Below are 17,222 nucleotides of genomic sequence, written 5' to 3'. Positions count from 1 at the left end.
TTCTATTACCATGCTCTTCTAGGTTTCTTTTGAGCTTAAGGGTAGGCTAAACACGTAATTTCACCCAAGAACATGATGTAATGGTTATGGGGCTCGAGTGCTAATCAAAAATTCACGGGATTGAATCCCTGCCATAGCGGCCACATTTCGGTGGAAGTAAAATGCAAGAGGCCCATGTCCTTAGATTTTGGCGCGCGTTCAAGAACCCCAGGTTGTTCGAATTTTTGGAGCCCTCCGCAACGGCGTCCCTCATAATCACATCGTGAATTTGGGATGTAGAAACCCAGCATCTATTAAAGCCGCAATTTCCGAATTGACTTGTTACTTTTATTTGAAAATAAAGCTGCCACAAAGAACCATCAGTTTTCATTGTTCATTTAATGAATCGCCATAACACTTAGAAGATTTCTTGTGGACACTACAGGTACGATCCTCTGACGTGACAAATGGGCGATTTATTCAGTTTACCTGATCGACATCGAGTATACAAGTTTACGAGCTCTCTGGAAATAGGTTAATAACAGAATTTTAAAAAAAAAACAACAGTCCTAGAGATTTTGTATTTCTTTTTCTGAGAAACACAAAGGAGTCCCTGGGAAGGCATAACACGTGACAGCATGTTCACCACCGGGGATTACGATGGTGTCAAACGAAAGATACTCGAAATGCAGGCCGAAAGTTTCTAACGGAGAGAAAGTGACATAGTTGTTTCAACAACGTTTGAGCCGCTTTCAGAGCGTATAGCCCCGTTACTTGTCAAACGTGGCGCATGTAATTGTTACGCGCGTAATATGCGCTGCGGGCTCCGGGATGAGGCTTACGCTTAAATCCCTGGCGGGTTGATGGAGTGCCAGCGTAATCCGTGTTATTATCTCCGTCACTAGACCTGTGGGGTTACACCATACTATTGAATTTTTTAGCAGAATTATTTTATTTCTTGTTAGCTAAAAAGGGGGAGGACAGTGTGTGCGTTGTTTTAGGTGCTGTTATTGCTGATATTTTTTTACATTTTTATTATATGATTGCACGCCTCAATACTCAAGGCAACATCAGAAAAATAACATCAGAGGCAACTATCAGAGAAATAACGCTAGCAAAATAGGATTTCTGCGAAATAAAGAGACAGTACGCACAGCAATACGTTCATGATACGCACAACTCAGCTCAGTGATTCTTTTACACTTTTACAGGTAAAGCTTTGGGGAAAGCGGTTTATAGCACATACCAAACTTTCATGTCCTCGCAGGTAACAAAAGACAACAAAACAATTCATGAAAAACGCGACTTACTCATCACTTGTACAATAAACTTTCCAGCGAATCATAGCGTAACACTTCCCCTCACCCTGACCACACGAGGAGCAATTGTCCAATCATATCCACGACTGCAGAACAGTTAGTAAACGCTCGAGTTCTGCTCCGCGCATGATGAGAGGAACGTCAACGTTCCCTGTGGAATGGTTCATCCAGACGGGAAACGACGTCCATCGCCGTCCCTAGGGAAAAAAAAGGGAGAGGCTCGCTTGTTGTGCCTTCTCAGAAGGCGTCCTTCCGCGTGCACATTTCCACTGCTCGGGTAGAACCTTCTTCACTGACGAGCCGCAGGCACCGGTGGCTCTACAAGGGACAGCACAAAAGGGCAGGAAATGGCCCGGCGGCTCTCTCTGTGCGCTAGTGGATGTGCCGAGTCGCTGACCGCGACGCGCGTGCATGCAGATTCTCGTGTTGTCGCTACGCCACGCTTACCTTGTGCGTCTGTGATAGCGGCGAGCAATGACGTTGAGTGGACACGTGGACATGAGCACTTTTCCCCGGAGCGTTGCTTTGTCTTTGTGTTTCGGACAGTGCTTGGACATAGCATTCTTTATATCCCTGCATGACGACGATTGAAATATGGTGGCTTGGTCATTGCTCAGCTTTGGCGCGGTTACTTATTATGACACAGTAACACGTTGTAATACCCTTTTTTTATGGAGGGGGGAGAGGAAGGGGAGGGGGCTTTATGGTAGAGGACGCTTTTTAAAATACGCTGGCTTAGTGTTATAGGTTGAATACATGCATAGATTGACGATGTAACACTGGCTGTAGAGTTCTCCACTGTTCTCCACTTTTATGGAGGTTCTCCACTGACTGGCCGTGAAGAACATAAAAAAGACAACACAATGTTTTTATAATGAAGAACGCCATGTTCTTTCCAGCTTTGGTATCAAAAACAGAGTCTGAATCTTTGGACGGCGTTTCTTGGCGTTTCTGCTAGATTCTCTCAGTTTGTTAAAAATAAACTGTGAAAGATCGTGGAGCTTCGTGATAACTCTGCGTTAAGAAATTATTTCCGTGTACACGTTTTCATACTGCAATGAATATAAGCACTGTGAAGGAACACAAAAGATAGAAAAAGGAAGAGCGTCAAATGTTCTCAAACTCGAGAAAGGAAGTGTTCCCATATTTCTTCTAACTTGAAAGCTTTTGCACGAGTTACTAGAGCAATAACTACTCCCTTACGTCACTTACCATATCAGCCCATCATCCGTTTGAAAACTATATGGTTTATTTACAAATAGAAACTTACAAAGTTTTCTCAAGAGAGAAAAAAAAATCTTAGATAACGAAAGGTAGGGAGGTTAACCAGTCTAGGAAAACTAGCTTGCTACCCTACACGTGGGAAGAGGATGAGAGAGTTTGAAAGAGAAAGGAAAGAGAGCTAAGAGGATGAAAGACCACAGACCGCAGACAAGCACGCAGTAAGCCACTGTCCATCAAGTTCACTTAAATGTGTCATTAGACGAGTAAGCGACAGCGAGCTGCACAGTCTGTGATAGACTGCGATGACGTGTTTCTGAGAGCGCGACATGAAGTTTCTTGCGCAAATATATAACCTTTAGTTACGAATGACCGGATAGAGTCAATTTGCAGCGCGAGAGTTGAAGGGCACCTGACCTAAATAGAAAAAAAAAGCGTCACGTGTGGCATCACACTATCACCGTTCAACTTGAATTAAAACAAGGCTCTGCACGGCGTTGTATTAGTACCTATTTGCCGGTGACCCTGTTTCGTCTGTAATTACTACAGCAACTCGCGGCGGGCCACTTTACGTTTCTCGCTGTTTTTCACGCAACGGCCCTGCCATAGCCGTGGTAGGCAACAATAAGTCGTTCCACCAATGCCATCACCTGTGACGTCCCTGCCCATGTCACATAACCCTATAATTGTTAAAGTGCGAATTGACTCTCCAGTTTCTTTGCTGTCTCTTTTTAAGACATTAGGCGCCAGAGCGTCCCTACGCAGGGCTAAGTATTTGCTAGAAAGATTCTAGAAATTCTTGGGCACCTGAGAAAATACGGAACCAACAGCCACCTTCCCAAACACCTTTAGTCACCTTCTTTTGAGAGATTACATTCAACTGCTCAATACTTCCAATCTCCCGCTTTAGTTTTGCAATCGCAGCCTGAATGTTTCATTTGCTCTGGCATCTGGAATCCTTCACTCACGTGTTGCGCCTATGCCGGTAGGCGTATTTTTTTTATTTCAGTACAGACAAGACAGCGCCTTTCGCAAGCTATATCACGTTCATTCCTTCTACGCACGCTTCTTTAGAATAGCCACTACTTCATTTTTCATATTTGCTGCTTTTGGAGCATTCGAACTTCAATCTTGGCTTATAAATCTAGATAATGGACACGTGGATAAAACTCGGGTTTTCAGAAGCACTGTACGAAAATTAAGAAACTTAACATAAAAGTCAAGATAGAAAGTAGAATCTTTAAGGAAACTAACGCAAACAGCTGTTTTTTGTCTTCCACGTTTATTGTCGTAATTATTCTCCTTAGGAAGAAGAAATGGCGGTATTTTCTAGGCCGCTTGCGTGTTCTGAACTCGAAAATTGTCGGCTATAGATATGTAAGAAGATAAGCTTCACAGAAATGTGTGCGCGCGCGTTCGTGCTTGTGTGTGCGTGTGTGGGTGCGTATGTATGCATGTATGTATATGTGCGAGCATTCACGGGCAAGTTAAATAAATAATCACGTGTGCAACAGCCACTCGAAAGTACATTTACGCATATACTGCGTTCATTTTTACACAAAACGGCTTGTGACAACTTTGTTCTTTTCTCTTATTCACTTCGTAAAGTTTCACAAATAAAAGTTTCATTTTGAGTTTTGAAAATGCATTAGTAGGAATTAGCGTTATTTACATACAAAGAGCAAGTAACAATTCAATGTTTTTTTTCTTTTCGAAGCTCTAAATTGGATTTATCTTAATTTGAGAGTGCACGAAGCTGAAATTTTCACAGAAAGGAGTTGTGTTTTTGTTTCAACTTGGTTCACGAATTAGCAATTCACGTACACTTCACAAACTCCGAGTAACGGATTCACTTGATGTCCTACCTTGGATGCCTGAAAAAAAGTAGTTAAAGACTACTGTTTCGTTAATCCTCGTCTTCAATTATACCACCACTTTTCGAACCAGATCTGAGTATATATTCCCAAAACTTTCCGTGGTGAAACAGTGGTTTCTCTAATTACATTACGATAGCACTTCAACAATAAAGAGCTTTTAGTATTTTTTCAGAACTTGTAATTGCTCTTAAAACGCCTAAAACCCTTTAGACAACAGGGCATGATGGGGGTCAATCCCTGTAAAGCAATTCCTGCGCATCTAGTCGAATACTCAACTTATAATTGAAAATTTTAGAGACACGGGGTTGGCCTGAGAATCATGCAGGTCACACTGGAGCACATGCAGAATCGTCACGTAACAAGATGCTTGGTGTGTGAGCGTCTGCATTCCCGCGAACAATATATATTGTTCGCTGGTCAGTGGTGCATGCATCGTACTGAGCTTTTATCGGATTACCATTGAAACACTTCACAGCGGCCAAAACTGTGGTAGGCGACGGCGGCTCCACGCAATGCAATACAGGACGTCACATACGTTACGGCAAAAGGGCGGTCGCTGGTGGTGGGCGGGGCCTAGAGCCGGCGATTTCAAGGGCTTACTTCCAAGTGAAACGTTTCTTCACTGCCTATTTGTTTTTCAAAGTGTATAGGCACCACTATTCTTCTACTTGTGTTTCTTGCAGAAAACAGCAAATCATTGGGCTACCTGTCATGACCGCTTTAAGATCAACATTCTTCAGAGTGGTGGTGCACACCAACGCAGGGAAGAAGCCAAGGAGAGGGGAAGTTCAAACCCCAACACCTCAAAAATTTTTCCAGTGTTGCTTGCGTATATATGCACGCAAACAGGCAAACGCGCACGTGGTCACAAATACATAAAGCATGGGGGATCCTATCCTCCCACACCCCTCCGCAAAAAAAAAAACAAAGCGAAAAAATTCTGGCAACGCGCCTGCACCAATACTTCAGCGACGTACGACACTACTTTCCTGCAACGGTTGCCTACCCCGTGATCACATTTTTAGAAACAAGAACTATTATCAATGGGCTTTAGTAAGCACAGAGATTTGAAAACAACACGCGTCCTTATTACTCCAAAAGACTGCCACTATCACCACGAATGGAGTCAGCGGTTGTACTGTACCTGGAAATGCTTTTAGTTTTTCGGTATATTTTTTAATCTTAAATATTGTGATGTAGTTGTCCCAAATTTTCTCCGTACAACTTCATTCAATTTTGTCTTATTATTGAATACACCATAGTAGCCATTCAGAGGTGTCTCAAATGTTTAGCGTGTGCTTGTCATAGAAGTGCCATGAATGAATAAACACAAAACCATGTGTGAGGGAGGTGAAGAAACGAGTAACAACATAGATTGGCAGCTTTCGCAAAGAATTCAGTATCAAGTTCTATTTGTTGTGCCTTGCGTCCTGTTTGCCGAATGCAAATACGCCGAGCGTTAAAACTGCTGCTTGGGCGTTGTGTGTGTGTCTATTCTCTCAAAGTTCCGTCTTTTTTCGCGCTGATGAATCAGTCTAAACACGGAGTGTTGATGCGTATCTATTATACCTGCTTTGTTCGTTGTATATAAGTGCCGCTTCACCTATACCAGTGCTGCGTGTCGCGTTCACACATATCGCGAGTTTGTGTTGTCACTATATTCCAATAGAAGCTCCAGTTCTACTCTCACAGTCATGATAAAAGCCTCTTCATATTGATTTGCTGGTGATGTCCTGCGTAGGAACTTCCTCAATTGGTGCTAGTCGAAAAAGAGCACAAAAAAGTAAAAAGAAGAAGAAGCGAATGGCTCGAATGCAGGATGGTGGGGGCATAGAGAAGGTGTTGCAATGGACTTCATGAAGCGCAACAACAAAACTTGTTGCACGGAAAAGTTACTTTGTGGTATGGTAAAATGAACGCGAAAGTTGTTCCCAAGCCGCCCCAAAACAAAGGCGCTGACAAACACTGCAAATAAAGTTTTACTGATGTCTCTGTGCGTTTTTCATTATTACAATTTCAACGCGCCTTCTAGCGTGACCTTATGCAACGCAGTTGCGATGGCCAGGCCAAAACAGTTATCAAAAGACAGCATAGAACTACGACACGCGTATACGAGTCGCTAAGCCCGCGTGCATTTTTTTTCTTCTCGGAATCACTGAAAAGCCCGAAACATTCAACCTTAGATGACGCAATATGTCCGCTTGATAATTTCATCTGAAAATCGATGTTCAATGACAACACGACTCATTCGGAATGTACGTGACAATAATAATGAACTAATCATACGTAGTGTGCGTAGCGAAGTGGTACAGATAATGCGCGTAGTCAGTAAACGTCGGCTGTACCCATAATAGGCTCCCAAAGCAGTGCTTGGGGGCGCTTCGACTCTGGACAGGCAGCGACATCTCTGGCAGGAAAAAATGGAAACTGGGGATGTACGTCGCGCATTTTCCCTTTTCTCCACCGGGCGTCCGCTCACTTCTGTGGACGTGCGGGGCCCCGGACACCGAAAGCTTTACGGGTGGATCGCGCGACTTCATACCGTCTGCATAGTCATGGCACACAATACTTCGGACCACACCGACGCTTCATTGGAGTCACTTTTGTCATCGTAAAAAGGCAACTTCAAACAGGGAGCGTCTCGTTTCAGCACCCCAATCTCACAGCGCGACGCGGAAGTGCCTCGCACTGAGTGCAGAATGCGTACTGCGCATGACGCACTTGCTCACACTGTGGTGAAACACACTGAATTGCCTGCACCTTCTACCGCGCCTATCCCGTATTGCCCATGAGCTTACCGCCAGAGCCGAAGCGTGGCATTGTCGTCGCTCTGGGAACTTGAGCTTTGGATTCCTATAGGTCCTGTAAAATATTATTAAGAAATCGTTTAAGAACTTACCTGGTGCCCACCTACACAGGACCGAAATGTACTTCTTTATTCTGGTTTCTAAGAAACTTGTGAAAATATTCTCGGAAAATGACTGTAGAGAAACCTAATGCAGGCAAAGGTTAATGCCACCTAATTCATTGTTTCACTTAATGACTGGTCTCTGTTTTTTTTTAAAGTTTAGTTAAAGCAGTGAATCGAATTTCGACGTCTCACATAACGACTGATGCCCTGTTTTTTTTTTACAGTTTAGTTGAAGCAGTGTTTTGAATTTTGATTGACACCTTTCTTGCGCTTAGGGGGTTCTTTAGAGATACCAAAGCGCACCTGAGTCATTTATCAAACAGGCTGTCGTTTTCCGACAGCAAACATTTCTAGTGACCGCTTACCTAAGTTTTTTTTGGCACTCTTAGATATATGACTCAACTCACTGCAGGCGGTGCGTTTATCAACGCAAGAGCGTTAAAGAACACTTTTCACAGACATTTGGGCGTCTGTGTCGGCGTCAACGTTGGCGTCGTTAGTTGGGAGCAAAAAGTTATCAACTTTGCATGAGCAGAAAATCAAGAAAAGTGCAAATAAAATAAGTAATAAAATGCAGGTATTTATTATCTTTTGTATTAAAACTGGACACGATATTGCACAAAGTTTTACTCTTGCAGTGCTACAGTGATAATAAGCGTACAAGCACTGGTTAGAAAGAAACTCGAAGGCTTAAGTTCTATAGTCTAGGGATAGCTGGTCATCACGCGCTGCACAAGAAAAGTGGCGAGGCTAAGCACGGCCACGCCACTTTTCCGGAAGTTAATTTTACTGTATTCAGAAATCATGCCCACGCTTCTGAATACAGTAAAATTAACCTCCTCTGCATAGAAATGCAGTAAAAGTAGCTCTGCTTTACTAACACACGTGTCCTGTGTACATGTTTCACAATACAACATAAAATACCCGGAGCTTAATAATGTGTTGGACAAGCATACATTCCCATCACGCGTCAGGATTTGAAATTATCATATTCAAGCCAGTCACTCACTATACAAAAGGTACATGCACGCTATTGCACCCTTAAGGCCACATAGTTGGTGCACAGCGAGTTGGAAAGATTTGATACACGCAGTGTTTGAAGTATGCCCTAAGAACAGAATACCCCTATCGCGTTCAAATTTTAAAGGCGAAGCATAGCTCTCCCAATTTTTCACATTGTTCTTAAGTGAACATGGGCCTGACTAACCATTTGCGCAAAATGTATGAATACTGTGGAGGAAGCTCATTTTATCATGGTGATATAGTGGTTAAGGATGACGAAGTGTCAAGGCACGAAAGGTTGGCCAATCCCCCAGCGTGGATATGCGCCACATCTTCAAGGAACTTGACTTTATTTGACTTATCACAAAAAAAAAGAGTGCACTCTGGCATGTTCCTACTTACAAAGGAACTTAGAAAATGAACTGTTCTCTAGTACGAGCAACCTCACCATGAGAAAAATGAGCTTTTCCCACCTGCGAGCAAAACGCTCGTCCCACTTCATTGTAAATTCACAACTTTCACACTCGGCTGCCAGTGATAGTAGTAGGCATTGTTCGGGCTCCACTTCTTTATAACAGAAAGAAGGAACACGGGATCATTGTCTAGGAATACAAGGAACGCAAAGATACTGACTTCACAGCACACTTAAAAGAAGACGAACAAGAAGACAGCAGCCCACCAATATCAGCCGCGCATCCATATAGAACCATGAAGCTGCAACGTAATATAGAAAAAAAAGAACACGATGATGAAACCTCCGCTCCGCTTCCGTTGTTCGGGGTGACCGTTGTTGAGAAAACAAAGAGCATCGACCAAAAGCCCCGACCCTTAATGATACCTCCCAGTAGTTCTGATCCTTTCTTGGCCTTCTTTCTTTGCACTACTAATGGTCAGCGGTAGTGGCTTTCCGTAGTCTTTGTAGTCGAACGTTATACAATGGGGCGACGCATGTCCTACTAAAGGACAGCCATGTTGGCACCACAGGTCTAACTTTGTCAATAAGGTGTGATGCAATATCACTGCAAGCATTTGACAATGATAAAAGTGTGTGTTGTACTTCCATATAAAGTTAAAAAGGGCTGCCGCATACCACTACGAAAAGGAAATTTTGAAAAAGATATAATGTAATCCTGCCAACCTCTTCCGCAGACTTTAGTAAGAGATAAACACACCCATTCTATGCGATTTGGAAATAGATCGACATGGTGATTCTGCATCTATGTTTGTCGGTTTCATCAATTTAAGATGTTGAAGAGATCGTAGTGCTTTAACTTCTTTCTTTCTTTGATTTATCTCTTCATCTATTACTTTATTAAGAACAATTACAAAATTGTCCAAAGAGACATCGCTAAAGGCGACTATTGCCCGACTGGGCAATGCCACCCATACAGCAGCAGCATCAGCAGCAAAAAAAAAAAAAACATTTACAAATAAAAAAACGTACATAAAAATCCAATACTACCCCTTAGATCATTGTTCTACAGTCATATAACAAAAAAAAAACATGAGCACAATCCTAACACAAATATGCCCACCCAACTTTCGAGCAAAAAAAATCCCATCATAGTAGTCTACAAAACAAAACAAAAAACTTGGAACAATCTGTAGAGCTCACAAGGCACATTTGGAAAAAATTAAAGAATGAAAATCAAAACAATACGTAGCTTTGATACAAACTCATATTATTCCTAATATTTGCTTCATTCATCTGAAAATAATATTTCTTTTATTGTTTACGATATGCTTGCATCCTAATGCCCAATTTGAGGAGATTTCTGGTTAAGGTATCGTCATTGAAGAGGTTAGCAATTTGAACAGCATGTTGTTGTTTTTTTCTGCAATTTGTTCTACTATGTGGTATAGACACACAGTAAAACTCTTACGTATACTTCATACGTAGTACTCCATACATAGTAGAACAGTAGACTTTGCTACATATACTTGAAATCACATTATCACTTTCTAAATATCTGGACATTGATGGTCTTGCAGTGCAGGTATAACGTTAGATGTTTCTGTAGCGACATATTCAGAACCTGTAGTCCATTATGCTTAACGCAAAACAACACTCAAAAGCTTCGTCAGTTGCACGACCGATACTGATAGTCGGTGAAAGATATGGAGTATGAACTCGCAAGTAAAACATCAATGATTGACAGGAACTTGATGATTGATATGTGGGGTTTAACGTCCTAAAACCACCATATGATTATGAGAGACGCTGTAGTGGAGGGCTCCGGAAATTTCGACCATTTGGGGTTCTTTAACGTGCACCCAAATCTGAGCACACGGGCCTACAACATTTCCGCCTCCATCGGAAATGCAGCCGCCGCAGCCGGGATGATTGACATGAACTTGTTGAATGGCATCGACAAAGAAGGAATGGTGTTGAGACGCAAAAACTGCTAGATACATTTGGAGTGTGCAATGCACGCAGTTCACTCCAATCAAATAAATCACGTCCCGTATGCACAATGGCGTCATCCGTAAAGAAACTTTCATTGGCGGATATTTCAAACAATCACGATGTGGTGCGTATCATTAGCAAAGCCGGGTAACTAATATTGACGAGTCCATAGGAAAAAGGAGGTTTGGAATTCGGTGCGACATTTATTTGCACCTTATCACGTTCTATGCCTCCAGCTAATTCTGTTCAGTGAAGTTAAAGGAGGAATCATAGTGCCCCTGACATGAATCCAGATGTGTCAAAGCACACGCAGAATTGGATGGGGAAGGCGCAACGGGAGAAGCACCAACTTTTGGCTGAATGGTTACGTTGAAAAGAAATTGCATACACAGATCCCCACACCGGAGAAGGCCCGATGACCACACATGGCAACTTATGAATCTGCATATACTGCCACTTCGGACAATGAGCAACGAGTTGGCGCTTGTCCTATTGTGCCCTTTTTATCCGTCTGCTAGCGCAATGACAATTCTTGATGCATTCAGCCATCTAGCCCAAAAAGCCACATTGACGATGTCAAATGCAGCTCGTGACAGCCAATGAAATCAACTTAAAAATCGGGTCTTTTTTTAATCTGTTGATACGCGCCACCCGGGAACACAGCGGCAGGAACCTCCTCCCCACGGCTCTATGTCCGTCGGAGTGAGCGGCAGCCTGGTGAAGAGGAGCGGACGAACAACGTCTTCTACGCATTCGCGGGCGCCTGTGCGCGCATGGTCACGTGAACAGAACGATCAACCACGTCACATCCGGCGCCAGCGCCGTACTCCGCTAGCTCACGGCGGATCCTTACCGGAACAAAAGGAAGTAAGGGGGAAAAAAGGTGGCGACGAAAACGGTGGAACGCTTTCGCGCTCCCTACGCTCTCGGTGCGGCCACGGGCCGGAACACTCAGAGCCGCGCCGACGCGCCGGCTGGATCGGTCGGAGCGGAGCGCCTCTGCTTAGCGCTCCCCCGAAAGTTCGCTTCTTCGCAGCACGCCGCTGAGAAAACGGGACGAAACGCCCCTTCCAACTTTCTTCCGATGAACTGAAACTGCGAGTCTTTCGTGACGAAGGCAGCTCTCAAAACTTTGCGCAGAACTCTCTGTGTTTTTTGCATCTGATATTTCTGCGCAGTATATGGTGCTTCTGATGGACGCATTGCGTTGTAAAAAAAAATCTCCGATTTTGATGGGCATACGAAAAAGACAGGTGGATAGGAGTGACGTTGCAACCGGGGCTACACTTCGACATCTCTGAGTGCTTTTTTCCCGACTGAAATATTTCTCGAGATGCCACAAACTTTTTCTGCTTCGGACGTTCCTGACGATCTATTTTCTGAAGCGTGGATTACGCGGCAACGTTCTTCCTCTACAAAGGTGAGTGAAGTGTACACACGTAATGTAGGTTAAGAGTACCTTAACGATACTAACGATGACATGAGCTGAAATATTTTAGGTGTTTCTGTACTGCCCGTGAGTTATGCGAATAGTTCGGTATTAAAAAAAATAAACACAACACAAAAAAATTTTTTCATTAAGATCATATATTCACATGAAATAAACCTTTTTTATAGAAGCGAACGTTTTTAGAGATTGCAATTGGTCGAAATTGTCATACTGCTAGATGCAATTCTTTTGCCTTCCACTAGAACAGTAGATTTACGCATTTTTTTTATGCATCCTAGGCCACTCACTACTATCCTCGGTTATAAATTGAGCATTAGTACTCGGGATAATTTTCTGTTTTAGCTTAGAGTGTGATGCGGAATAATTGTGACTCAAAGTGTTTTGAAGATCCTAACAAGGACATTACTGTAAAAGAGGGTCGATGAAAATGCGGAGCTTGTTCAAAAATATACAAGTTTTGAAGGCAAAGTGAAAGGGCCGCAAAACTCAGAATTTAGGCAATATATTGCGCATAAAACTGAGTATTGGGTGCTGTTAGTCATTTTTCTTTTCACTGCAGAACCTATTATATGGAGTAGCGGAGGAATTGTGGACCTCAACCTCTCCAAAGCAAAGTACTTATAAAACTTTGGTGAAATTTTATTTTTACAATGTTACTTTCCTTATCTCTTTCAAGAAACAGCGTCACTAAGGCTACAAGCATTTATACTTCCTGTGAAGTAATTCATTCCATAATATCGTGGCTTGCGTTGGAACATTTAATGCCGACTGAAGAACTTACCTTCAAAATTATCATGTACAACAATTTGATTTGGCAGCTACATTTTGTAAGGCTTCTTTAATGTGTTTATGTGCATGACAGATGGCTTTCATCGAGCACCGTACTATGCGGACAGACAGGTGTCTGAAATAATGTGCTGCTTTGCGTTCTTCCAAACCAGTTTTACGCAAATTAAAAAGAAAATGTTTGAGACTTCTCAGATAACGTTACCATTTTTGTAACCTCTGTCTCAAATAACAATTTTTAAATGTCTACCAGCCTTTATATTGATGATTTTCATAACCTAAGAAGCTTGCAGAGCTGACGTGTAAGTGTGCCGCACTTTGAGTCATTAATACAAACAATAAGTAGTTTGGCCCCCCCATGTCATTTCACAGGTGTCTGCCCGGACTCCGATGTTAAGAGAAAGGCCTATTTCTTTAATACCACCAAAACGATCAAATGCCCTGCATAAGTAAACATTGGCTGATTCAAGTAAGAATTGTTTCGCTAAAACTGAGTTGGCAGGGTTCGTTGATTCATTTGGTATTCAGGCCTCAAATAAAGAAAACAAGTAATTGGTAACAGAGTGCAAATGCTTTATGATAAGTGAATCAGTGAATGAAACAACTTTATTGTTGATCTCGCATAAAGAGGGAAGAGGTAGGGCAATGAAACTAGAACTTTAACATGCTTGGTTAGTGAAAATCTAGCGGAGTTGGCCTAAACGACCACAAGTGATCTATGCGTTCAACGTCAGAATACTAGTGAAGGGCAGAAAGTTGTCAGGAAGACAGCCAAGTCAATGGTTACTGTATGATGATGGTGTTCAGAATAAAGGCGACTTTACCGGCGCAGCGGAGCGAAAACAGACGTTTAATAACTCAGACAGGTGAGAAACCCGTTCATGCTCAGAAAACGTTGGGTTCGGCACATCACGCGCGAGCTCCCCTCTCGTTCCCAAACTTCGCTGTCTCCTTCCTTGAATGAATATTCAACACATTCCGCGTCCTTAGGTGAAGAGTTCAAAAGGGTCGTAAACTGTACACGGAAAGCTCAAAAACGCGCAATAAAGAAACAGTAGGTGCAATTGCTTTATATACTTAAACTAGCTCAACACCACAATGAGAAATCACACAGGCGATCACACTGATGGAGATGGTCACCCTGACTAGGTGGTCTTGGTGAACTTGCTGGAAACCGAGCGCACGTGATACATTTTCGAGCTTCATGTTTGACCGCGTGCACAGCCCTCACACCTCAAAACAAGCACGAATTTCAGTTAACGTTGTGCCTACACCACCATGAGGCACATCTCGCTAAGCAGGCATAACAATGAGATGAGTTACCGGTTCGGAAGTTGCACCGGTGTTTTCCTGCTGCGCTTGAGATGAGGGTACTCAAAACGTGTTCCCATCTCCTGAGTACGCTAGTTGTTGATGAAGGAGCCTTCGTCCTCCAAAAAAAAAAAAAACTGGCCGGCGCTCATGTCAGGTCGGTACAGTCTTATCGCCCTGTGGTGTCGTTTTATATAGCTCTGGATGTGCCATGCTCTAATCGTAAGTTGTCGAACAAGAACTGATCGATCATTTGTCGAAGTATAGTTCAGATACGGGGACGGAAGTTTGATTTGAAGTCAACGATCATTCTGCTGTAGTTCCACGTTTGATTTTTGAAGTGCGTTATTCTTTTTGTCATTTGTAACTCTAACTCCTTCTCAGCTACCATCCTCGGGTCGACAGAGTAGTCGCAATCAGTGAGGCATGTCTGAGTGATCGCAGCTCGTATGAAGAACGCAGATGTGCCTAACAGCCCCTGTAGGGTTCTGTTCTTCGCATGACATCAGGTTTCAAAACGCCCATCCCAGTTTAGTGATAATGGCAACTAGGTTCGGATTATGCTCGTATGGGCAAGCTTCGTTGAGCATAAATTTCCACACCGGATCCACTCCAACAAGCAAGCATACGCCAGCTTCTGCCTTTCAGGTGAGGAATTGTTGTCAGATCAGCGATAAACTTCTTTTCATGTAGAAGCTTTTGCGAAAACTTGTTCTTTGGCGTAAGTTTCATCAGCTGCTCACAGATAAATGGAACTTCATGGCTTTTACGCAATAATTAGAATGGTGGTATTGTTCATAAACGCGGCCTCTATGATGTTTAGTCGCTTTTTCAGAGCTCTGCTCGCTCCTCTTAATGCAATAAAGTACATTTCAAAGGCGCGCCATGTTGGTAACTTCAATCTCTCAGGTATATCTTCTTTAATGACAGCTGATTGTCTTCCAATGTCAAATACCCCTCGAATAAAGCTCGAGTCACATTTACTGAGAAACCCTTCACGGAACGTGTGTAGAAGGACCACGTTATCTTCATGTTGCGATGGTGAGTTATTCGTTTTCACTTGCGAAATAGAAGCCCTTGCTTCGTTTAAGCGCTTCTTTTGATCGTATTCGTATTTGAAAACAATCATTTCGTGCCTCCCGTTGCAATTAGAGCAAGTTACATGACAATGGAAATTTAGAGCGATGTCCCTTGACTGCGCACTTGAAGCACCTACGAGCCTTCGCTAGGCGGTAGTTCTTTTCTAGTATGCTAATGTCGGGAAGGACAGGACTGTGTCATATGCGCTGAAAAAAAGCAAAATAAGCAAACACCGTTTTCATTCGTTGCGTGGCTGATCAAAGCAGAAGCCGTATAGGTGAAGTGTTGTAAAACGCCCCTTGACGTTGATACCAGGAACCGTGACCACAGGAGGCCACAAAGGCACTTTTCTCACGAGCCTCCACCTCCATGTGAGAGTAATCCAAAAGCTACTAAAGCTTTGTCTCTGATGTTGCAAACGTGTCGACGTTCGCCTGGCGTCTTTGGCACTCGAAGTAAGACACAAACAGATTGCCGAGGATCACTTTTGTGAGTACCACGACAAGCATGGCGGAATAGGGGAGCTCCGGGCATACGAGCACCTTTAATTCTCTCATGTTGATTTGGACGGCGTCCAATTGGTGGTGCAAGGTAGCCACATCGTTGGATGGCTTTACTGCTTTGAGAATTTGCAGTTTCGTCAAGGTTTTTTTTTCTTCGATTGTGTTTTTGTTCTCAAATTGGGTTGTTAGAAGGATGATGGTGTCTTAGTGGTACCCCTTCATGTCTTGAACGCCATCGATGGCCTTCAAAGCCTGTCCAGTCACTAGGTACTTACAATAGTTGAACTGTTCTATGTTTGACAGACTGGACTCTTCGTGTACAGCGTATTAAATTATGTCCCAGAAAGGTTGCCACGGCGTTGGGTTTACGTTGAAGCGAAGCGGCTCAAGTGTAGGGAAACGAGAGCCGACAAGGCCGTGCCTCATCTGATCTCCAAAGCCATGGCTTCCTGCAGAGGCGATACCTTCCTTCTCGGTGTTTTTGGTTGCAGAACTGTCGGTGATCCTGGGACGCTGAGACATTAAGCTCCTGCATGTGGTGACTGAGTAACGACAGCGTAACAGCAGCGTTGTCCTCATATTGCGCAACGAAGGCATAATGTTCAGCGACTTCATCGTCGGAGAGGTGTGCCTAAAGCGCTAAGTTGAACGCTTGCGAGTCTTCGCTGCATACCTTTAGTCTGTCGTGCACTCCGCGAAATTCCGATGTGGTGAAATGGTTGGAGTCGAGCTGCCGTTAATTCCGTAAACGTGTGCGCAGAGCTTTCTGATTCGTTCACTTGCCTTCGCTGCGCTCTATCTTCGTTGTGGGCGAAGTCTTTTTGTCGAGTCGCTTGGATCACAGAGTACCGGTCTTATCAGCACCACAAAACGTAGAATAAACGTGTCTTCACAGGTAGAGTGAAGCAAAACGAAGGCTTAATAACTCACAGAGAAGAACAAGTCCATGTCATGCAAACGTTCCTTTCGGCACACCAAGCCCGAACTCTCCTCTTGTGTCCACGCTTCGCTGTCTTCTTTCTTGAATAGATATCCAACATGTGATACATACGATGACGATGATTATGTGGACCTAATAAACAAGAGTTAGCATTTTCAAGTTAAACTGGCTCCTTATATTTGTGTATCATCATCAGCATCGCTTTAAAAATTTCTCGACGGTGGCCATGATCATACCCACTGAACGTTTCAGTCCTGAACTTAATTAACAAACATTGTTCAGAAAGTGGTTCGTAGTCACACCACGTCAAAGGTCTGTGCATCAGTCCTCTAGCTAGTGGGGACACCGGGGCACACACAATAAATACCGTCTGCATTCTTCATCATGACTCGGTTCTTACACTTCAGTCAGTCCGCACGGCCAATATGATATATAT

The 17,222-nt window shown here is 43.3% G+C and overlaps 1 protein-coding gene across 1 annotated transcript in view; it reads left to right on the top strand.

Annotated features, from left to right (window-relative positions):
* Nucleotides 1-11,693: 11,693 nt before the first annotated feature.
* LOC119169361 (putative G-protein coupled receptor No18) overlaps nucleotides 11,694-17,222 on the top strand; it is a 104,039-nt gene continuing 98,510 nt past the window's right edge. The window contains exon 1 of the mRNA XM_075877317.1: nucleotides 11,694-12,136. The gene's annotated coding sequence lies outside the window, so the exon portion shown is untranslated. The remainder of the gene's footprint in view (nucleotides 12,137-17,222) is intronic.

Source organism: Rhipicephalus microplus, chromosome 2 (genome assembly GCF_043290135.1).
Source record: "Rhipicephalus microplus isolate Deutch F79 chromosome 2, USDA_Rmic, whole genome shotgun sequence".
Taxonomy (NCBI): Eukaryota; Metazoa; Arthropoda; class Arachnida; order Ixodida; family Ixodidae; genus Rhipicephalus; species Rhipicephalus microplus.
This window is presented reverse-complemented; position numbering and strand designations above follow the sequence as displayed.